General features: G+C 44.9%; 1 long non-coding RNA gene across 1 annotated transcript; it reads left to right on the forward strand.

The window, feature by feature from the left end:
- The first annotated feature begins 389 nt into the window (after positions 1-389).
- On the forward strand, positions 390-9,320 carry LOC129399118 (uncharacterized). The gene is made up of 3 exons (XR_008626944.1): positions 390-505; positions 5,195-5,311; positions 9,188-9,320. It is a non-coding gene; the product is annotated as an uncharacterized LOC129399118 (long non-coding RNA).
- The last annotated feature ends 200 nt before the right edge of the window (positions 9,321-9,520 follow it).

Here is a 9,520-nt window from a genome sequence, read left to right on the forward strand (position 1 = left end):
AGGCCCCGGGAACCGCGTGTGCGTGTCCGCGCGCGCAAACTTCCATCTGGCGTGGGAGGTGTGAGTAAACCAGAGCTCCCCGAAAGGCGGCAGGGAGGCGTGTCGTCATCAGGTGTCCTCATCTCCCGGCGTATCTTCTTGGGTCGTCTGTATGTGGCTTGGCTTTCTTGGCTCTCTGGAGAGCTTGCCGATTTCCCAGTGTGAACCCGTGTGCGGGAGGGAAGGGGGGGGGGAGGATGGATCAGTCTTTCCCAAAGTTGCTGATACCCAGTGTGGGGGGCGGGGGATATGCCAGCCGTTTCCCAAGAGACATGCTGGCTGCAGTGCCTTAAAGAGGGTAGGTTTCCTGGGGGAAGCCGAGCATCTTTTTTTTTTTTTTTTTTTTTTCTGTTTTGGATTTTGAGCCACACCCAGCGCTGCTCAGGGCTTACTCCTGACTCTACTCACGGATCATTCCTGGCTGGCTCGTGGACCATACAGATGGGATGCTGAGGATCCAACTCTGGTCAGTGCATGCGGGACGAGAGCCCTGCCCACTACATTATCACTCACACCCTATGTATTTTTGCAAAGGCGGTGGGAGGCCTCTGAGAAGGTCCGGTGAATTTTTTTTTTTTTTTTTTTTTTTTTTTTGCTTTTTGGGTCACACCCAGCGATGCTCAGGGGTTACTCCTGGCTTTGCACTCAGGAATTACTCCTGGCGGTGCTTGGGGGACCATATGGGATGCCGGGGATCGAACCCGGGTCGGCCGCGTGCAAGGCAAACGCCCTACCCGCTGTGCTATCGCTCCGGCCCCAGGTCCGGTGAATTTTTAAAAAGTGATTTGGAAAAACATTCCTCTTCGACATATTAAAAACAGTAGGCTAGTGGTCGGCGGTGTAGCTTAAATAGCAGAGCACATACCTCGCCTGAGGGAGGCCTGGCACACGTGCTCCAGCCCCAGCCATCTGGGGGGGCGGCGCCCTCTGCTATAAAAGAGGACCAGAGTCCCATGGCAAATAATTCAAACAGGATTTTTTAACAGAACTGGGGAAAGTTCTGTTGCCTTGAGTTAATCTAATATGCCTTTAACTTTAAGAGTTGAGCACCGCAAGGGCCGTCATGACACTACTTGCCTTGTACGAGGCTGACCACGGTTCTATCCCAGGCACTGCTGTAGTCCTCTGAGCACAGAACCAAGAGTAAGCCCTGAACCTGAGCACCTCTGGTGTGTCCTAAAAACCAAAGTTGGGGGTGGCGACTGGAGAACTGAGAACTGCTAGTAATTTCTTGACCTTTCTTGTTCCACATACAGGCTCTTGTAGAAAGGCACATCTGTGATTCCCTGTCTTGGGGAGTAGGTCTGAGAGCTAAAACTATGGCATCACATGATCTGGATCCTAACCCTAAACCTTTCTCTAGCTCTCAGTGGCTATGTTAGCTTACCCTACCCAAATTAGGGAAGCTCACTAGTTTTCTGGTCTGTAAAATGGAAATAGTTCAAGCTACCTAAATGATATTGACAAGCATATTATATATAATGTGTGAGGTGTGTAGTACAAAATAAAATAAACTAACACTGTAGCACTGTCGTAGCACTGTTATCCCATTGTTCATCAGCTTTGCTCGAGCAGGCACCAGTAATGTCTCCATTGTGAGACTTGTTGTTACTGTTTTTGGCATATCGAATACGCCATGGGTAGCTTGCCAGACTCTGCTGTGTGGGCGGGATACTCTTGGTAGTTTGCTGGGCTCTCAGAGAGGGACAGAGGAATCAACACAGGTCAGCCACATGCAAGGCAAACACCCTACCCGCTGTGCTAGCGCTCCAGTCCATATAAGTAGCACTGCACTGTAGCACTGTTGTCCCATTGTCCATCGATTTGCTCAAGCGGAAAGTGAAGTCATATGACTTCAGAAATCACATGATTGTTACAGAAACAAGTGGCAAATATGTGAATTTCTTTACATGCTATCACTAGAGACTGGAGATGATGTAGCTTTTTTTTATGTTCTTTTCTTTTTTAAAAAATTTTTTAATTAGTGAATCACCATGAGGCTACAGTAACAGATTTACACATTTTCATACTTGTGTTTCCCTCATACAATGTTCAAGCACCCATCCCTCCACCAGTGCCCATTCTCCACCACCAGTGAACCCAGTATCCCTCCCACCCCCCAATCCCATCCCCCCACCTCTGTGGCAGGGAATTCCCTTTTGTTCTCTCTCTCCTTTTGGGTGTTGTGGCTGTAATAGGGGTATTGAGTGGCCATTGTGTTCAATCTATAGTCTACTTTCAGCACACATCTCCCCTCCCAAGTGGGTCCTCCAACCACAGTTTACTTGTTATTCCCTTTCCTATCTGAACTGCCTTTTCCCCCAGCATGTGAGGCCAGCTTTCAAGCCATGGAGCCAACCTCCTGGTACTTATTTCTACTATTCTTGGGTGTACTACTCTGTTATTTTACATTCCACAGATGAGTGCAGTCTCTCTCTCTTTCTGACTCTTTCACTTAGCATGATACTTTCCATGGTGATCCACTTATATGCAAAGTTCATTACTTCATCTATTCTAACAGCTGCATAGTATTCCATTGTGTAGATGTACCAAAGTTTCTTTAACCAGTCATCTGTTCTCAGGCACTAGGGTTTTTTCCAGATTCTGGCTATTATAAACAGTGCTGCAATGAACATAGAAGTGCAGCTGTCATTTCGACTATACTTTTTTGCCTCTCCAAGATATATTTCCAGAAGTGGTATTGCTGGGTCAAATGGGAGCTCAATTTCTAATTTTTTGAGAAGCATCCATAGTTTTCCAAAAGGGCTTAATCAGTCAACATTCCCACCAGCAGTGTAGGAGGGTCCCTTTCTCCCCACATCCCCTTCAACAGCGGTTGCTTTTGTTCTTTTGGATGTGTGCCAGTCTCTGTGGTGTGAGGTGGTATCCCATAGTTGTTTTGATCTGCATGTCCCTGATGATTAGTGATGAAGAGCATTTTTTCATGTGCCTTTTGGCCATTCACATGAAGATGATGTAACTTTACTGGAAATCATTGTTAATGCATTAAGAAAAGGAAATTAAAAACTATATCAATGGGAAGTAAAGCATCCAATTTTCCTGCACTGTCCAGGGGTGATGAGAGTCACCAGTGATGAGAGTCATTTAGTCACTTTTTGAAGAAGTGAAGTGGCTGAATCAAATTTGAAGAGTTGTTCCTGCAACAGCAGCTGTAGTGGTCACAGCAGTGAGTCCAGGAGAGCAGCTATTAAGAGTCTGATAAATTTCAGATCACTGGATCAGGCAGAAAGCACTGGAGCAGGAGCATTGCAACTTCTGGCAGGTGTTCTTCAGCAGGAAAATGCAGCCATTCTCTGGTCAGGTTCATCAGCAGTCATAGATGTGCAACCTAGCTCATGTTTTAGAGAAAAAACACTTTTTTGAAGTTATCAGAGGCTTTGACCATCGGGGGGTAGAGAAAGAGATAGAGGGAATCTCCAATACATACAAATAGATATCCGAGAGAAAATGAAAAGGTGTTCCTGCAACAGTCATTCCTTCCTCCTTCAGGAACTGAGGCACCTGTGAATTTCAAGGGAAGGGTTAAAGGAGGGAATTGTTAATTCAAAATACAGGGTCCTGGCGTTGTCCAATCCACAACCTATAAAAGAGGGTTATAAGTGATGTTGGTGGGCCCCACGAGTGGCTCATGTGAAGTGGGGAGGAGAAAGACGGACACTTGCTCCTGATCCACCTCTGCCACCTGGGGCCCAGGGTTACTGGGTTCTCACGTTGCAAAAAGGAATTTCAGGAGTAGACGAGTAGTGGAATTACATAGTTTTTATTTGGAAGTTTTGAGGGGAAGGAGGGCGAGAAAGTGGGAGAGAGTGGAGAGTAACGCTCTCAAGAGAGAACCGGGCTCCTCCAAGGGTGGCGAGAGCCCCTACACACATCCCAGCATTAGACAGGAAAACATGAAAGGACACATGTCAAGAGGGGAGATGTGGATGACACATGTGCTCAGGCACCGCATGTGCTTGGCCATATGGGCGCAAGCAGCACATGGGCCCGGGCAGCATATGCGTGCGCCCCTCCTTGGTTCAAGGTGACCTTTATAGGGTCCCACCTGCTCCCATGGGGGGCTTCTACCTAAGTCAAAGTCTGTTGCCAAGACGGTTACCAGGGGGATTGGGAGTACTGATGGTCTTCTTTGAAATTTCTTTCCTGGCCTTTTGTTTCTGTAGGAGTTCTGTTTCTCTGGGTCTGTTGCTTAGATGGGTGAGGGTCTTGTTGGGCCTTAGTTCCTGTTTTTTCTATCAGGCTTTCGCATCAACTTCTGGGCTATCTCTTCCCAGGAAATCTTTGCCATTGCCTTGGGAAGGGGCCTACCCTACCGTGCCTATGTCATATCCCCCCCCCCCCCCAGAGACTTCACGGCCTGAAATCTTTAAGGGAAAATGGTTGAAGTTCCGACTTCTGGAGCTGCTTCATGCTGACAGAGGGGCGGGGACCCTGCCTGCATAAGGGATGAAATCTCAGACTACCTTAGTTTTTAATGGACCCCAGGCAATGAATTGGTTGGGTTCCTGAAGTTATCTGAGAGAAAAGATCAGATCAATTAGACTGAGGGATATCACCTTGAAATGATTAGACCCTGGGAGAGTAGAAGGTCCTTTCTTACCCAGTAAGGACAGAGAGGCTTGCTATCTTAGAAAACATAAGAGTTAAAGCAACAGGAACTGAAGCAACATAATGCCATACCCATTTCTATCATTAAGAAAAATGGAAAGTCGGGCTGAAAGATGCATGCCAAAAGTAGACTATAGACCAAACATGATGGCCACTCAATACCTCTATTGCAAACTACAACACCCAAAAGGAGAGAGAACAAAAGGGAATGCCCTGTCGCAAAGGCAGGGTGGGGTGGTGGGGGGTGGGGTGGGGGGGTGGGAGAGATACTGGGAAATTGGTAGAGGAGAATGGGCACTGGTGGGTGGAGGGATGGGTAAACAATCACTGTATGACTGAAATGCAAACATGAAAGTTCATAAGTTGGTAACTATCTCACGGTGATTCACTAATAAAATTTTTTTTAAAATGGAAAGAAATAACTCCTTCATCTACAGGTTTGGTTAATAGAAAATAACTTCCTGTGTCCAGATTTTTCTAATGACCATAGAAGCATCAAGCCACCTTTCTGACTTTCTCAGTACAGATTGGAAACACTTCTGCTCATCACTGAAGCTATCAATAAGAACCAATAGATGTTTATACCTTGAACATTTGAGCATTTGATCATTTGCATGAAGTCAAGCTGCCAATCCTCTTCCAGGTAAGTTCCTTGATGCTGAGAAAGTGTTAGGAGAGGAGACCCAAGATTTCCACTAGGTTCATTAATGGCACAGAAAGCACAGCTCTGAGTTACTTCTCTCTCACAGTACAGTTCAGTCCCTTTCCATGGAAGAGTTTTTCACTAGTGTTTTTTTTTTGTCTTTATTTATTTATTTTTAATAAGAATTTTATTTTATTGAATCACCATGTGGAAAATTACAATGCTTTCAGGCTTAAGACTCAGTTATACAATGCTGAAACAACCATCCCTTCACCAGTGCCCATATCCCACCACCAAAAAACAAAACAACAAACCCACACAGTACACCTCCCATCCTGCTCCCCCCCCCCCGCACTCCCCCTGCCTTGTAACGGATAAATTTCACTTTACTTTCTGTTTATTTTGGTTACATTCAATATTCCAACACAAACCTCACTATTATTGTTAGGAGTACCCCACTAGAATCAGACCTGTTGTGAAGAGAAAAGAGGTTGCGTGGCCGCAGTAGCGGCCCTGCGGTTTTAGATTTCTGTACTTTAACAACTAAGTCCAGGGAGATTTCTTCCAGATATTAGATCATTGCAAGCTTGTAAACCCCATCTGTGGTCGTCATAATATGGCGGTCACCACGCCCTTCATCCCTGGAAAGGAAGAGGCGAGAGAGAGAAATACCTTTCCCCTCCTGGGTGGGCACGGGGCCGCGGCTTAGTTCTCAGGCTGGAGACATTCTACGAGGAGCTGCCCATGCCGAAAGTAGCTTAGCTGGGTCTGGGTTCATGCTCTTGCAGCTGCGGAGAGGCCGCACACACGTGCGTCCTCCGGGATCACATCTCAGTGGCCTCACTAGTGTTATTAAAGCATCTCTTCCCATGTTGGAAGCTTCATGTAGCTCTTTAACCAAATTCTTTTTGAAAACTTTGTTCTAATGCCTATTGTTCTTCTTCTGCAGAATATTCTGGCTTAGAGGAAATATTCTCTGGATGGGCTATTAATCCCATGATGGAACAAGAATTAAGAGTTGTTAAAAATCCTTGTTCTCTCCAAACAACCATATGTGTTCATAGACCTAAGGATGAATACTTAGAACAAGTTTAGATGCCCATTCTTGGCACTTTAGACAATTGACAAGTTGGGGAAAACAATTAATTCTGCACTTTGGGCTGAGGTTCCCCCTAGTAAAGCTCTTGCATCCAATGCCCTGGTCATACTAGTGACAGCATATACAACATTGAGTCCCAAACACTAGACTGCTTCCTTTATGTTCAGTAAAACTAGTTTTATCTGAATTACCCAAAGGCGGGTTTCTTTTAGATCAAGATTTAGAATACATTTATTCAATCACCTCTGTAGAATTCGGATCTGATTCTTATGAAAAGCAAGTTACAGAAACATGGTTTTCTCTCTACCTTCAATTTAAAATTTGCCAGAACATTTAACAAACGGGACTCTGCACCAGGCTATTTTCACTTGAGGTGTCCCAGAGGGGGGCGGGTGAGAACCCTCCCCGCCCGAAGGGACCAAGCCCCAGCAGCCGACCTCCACTACCCAACCACCACCATGCTCCAGGCCACTTTCCAGACACATTATAAGACACTTCCTACTCATTTTCCATAATTACCACACCATATTTGATGGAGTTCAGATGGTAGGCAACAAATCATATATACCTCTCAGAGAGCCTGGCAAGCTACCGAGAGTATCCTGCCCACAGGGGCAAAGCCTGTGGCGGATTCGATATGCCAAAACCAGTAACGATTGGTCTCATTCCCCTGACCTTGAAAGAGCCTTCAATCGTTGGGAAAGACAAGTAAGGACAGGCTGCTAAAATCTCAGAGCTGGGAGGAATAAAAACTTTACTGATGCCCACTCGAGCAAATCGACGAACAATGGGATTACAGTGATACAGTGATTTAACGAACCTGACTTGTTCTTTTACATAAACACAGCAAGGTCAGAGAACTCTCCTTTTGGGGGACCCCGTAATTTACTGAGAAGTCCTGGGGGGTTGGCTGGAGACAGGAGACACACCAATAATGGCACTTAATTTTTATCTGGCACATCAGAGTTACCCAAACCTGGCCATAAAATGCAAAGATCAGGTCCCACGATGAACTGCATGAAGCCTCAAGCCTTCAGGTTGAACTGGATGTGGCCTTGGGCTTGATTTTCCATAGAGGTGTCCTGACAGAAAGGAGTCCATCCCATCTCTTCTTCGGGGCTGGGAGAGATCCTGGTTTCCAGGTATTTTTTTTTCTTGACGCTGAGAGTCGGGCCCAGGCTGAGTCAGTCATTGCAGATTTGCAGATTAGCAGAGATGATTCCCAGTCTTTCCTTGATCTGGCCTGCCTCTAGGGTCCCTCTGAGGTTTTTAGGTACTTGAAACAGTACCTGTTAAATACACACTCCTATCATTTAGACCAATCCCTTCACTTTCCCTGGAAGACGGCTTTGGGGGTCTCACTGCTGATTTTCCTGTCTGCATGAGAGGTAGACCCTATTACAGAGTGGAGAGACTTATCTGAATTTATGCAAACAAACAGGGTGCCATGAAGCATCAAAAACATTCTGAAGGTACAAAGAAGAGAAAGCAATATTTTACTTTACTCATAATGAGATTCAACACCCATTTGCTGTGGGTCCTAGTTAAAAGAAGCTAAAATCTGTAGAGATAAAGCATACAGTTTAACATCATGTTTAATTCATTCAATCCTATGTTGAAAACCTTTGATTTCCCATTATCTAACAACCTGTATCAGGAGTCAAGTATTTTCTTTAGATCTTGTCAAAAAGGTACTAGAACAATTCTGCAGATGTAATTTAAAGTTTCTTATAACAATACAGTTTGATATCTCCATCCATTGTCTTTCTTACTTTAGACATACATGTAGACTCCTATAGTCACATCCCACAAGTTTTAAACTTCTTATTTTACTGAACTTAGTACAACATGAGCTGGAGCGAGAGCACAGCGGTAGGGCGTTTGCCTTTCACTCGGCTGACCCATGTTCGATTCCTCCGCCCCTCTCAGAGAGCCCGGCAAGCTACCGAGAGTATCCCGTCTGCACAGCAGAGCCTGGCAAGCTACCCATGGCGTATTTGATATGACAAAAACAGTAACAATAAGTCTCACAATGAGAGACGTTACTGGTGCCCGCTCAAGCAAATCGATGAGCAACGGGATGACAGCATGTAGTACAACATGATCTCCCAAGTTTGGACACAAGTTGCTAATCATCTCATTTAACATGACAAAACTGTATTCTACAGTAATATTTCAAAAGCATTATATCAGGTCTACAGATACTCAAAAAAGCTTTAAAGATGCTCACTGTTAAAGTTCTTATAACATATTCACTTAGTAAAAGTTCAATTCACATTAGAAATTAACCAGGAGAAATCTTTAGGATTCTGATATCTAGGAAAACACAGATATAAGAAGATTAAAACACTCATAGGTTATACCATGAAACAGGATTTGTACACAAGTGTACAAAGTTCTCTGAAGGTGAGGACTAGGTTGATACCTGGTGACAAAGCTTTTGCATGAAATAAAGTTATCATAACAGCATGCATTTTTACGTACTAGACAGACTGATTAAGAATATAGTCAGTGAAAGTTCCCACATTTTCCATGTGATTCTCCATTCTCAGAAACTACTGAAGCCAAAGGGGCTGTTCTTAGCCACTTGGACTTTAAAGTGACTCAGTTTCACCTTTTTTTTCCTTTCTAACTTCTGAAGCTGGTTTGGCATTCTATCAAGAAAGCCTGTTATCTCAAACTTTTACCAAGGTGCAATGCTATGGCTTCAGTCTATCAGGCTGACATCTGAGATTAACCCATTATAATTCTTTGCTAAGTAGCTCTAAAAATTTTAGTTACCAGAGAGTGAAACGGACCCTCTGTGTCTAAAGACTTTGATTCCAGAGACCTAACGCATTCGGGCATCCAGCGCAGCTTCTAATAGCAATGCACTGGGACTGTGAACTGGGCTACAACTCCATACTGCCTGGGGGTGGACCTTTCCTCCCCATCCTGTCTTCCTGCACGGAAAATGGTGGCGGCAGCAGCATCCACATGGCAGGAGCCATCTTCTAAGACTCCTAACCCAGAGGTATACAATTTTTACACTTGGGGCTCCTAGGGAATCATGGGGTGTGGGTAACTGGCACGCCCTCGGCCCAGATAAATTCGGAGCTGCTGAGAGTGAA

Source organism: Sorex araneus, chromosome 10 (genome assembly GCF_027595985.1).
Source record: "Sorex araneus isolate mSorAra2 chromosome 10, mSorAra2.pri, whole genome shotgun sequence".
Taxonomy (NCBI): Eukaryota; Metazoa; Chordata; class Mammalia; order Eulipotyphla; family Soricidae; genus Sorex; species Sorex araneus.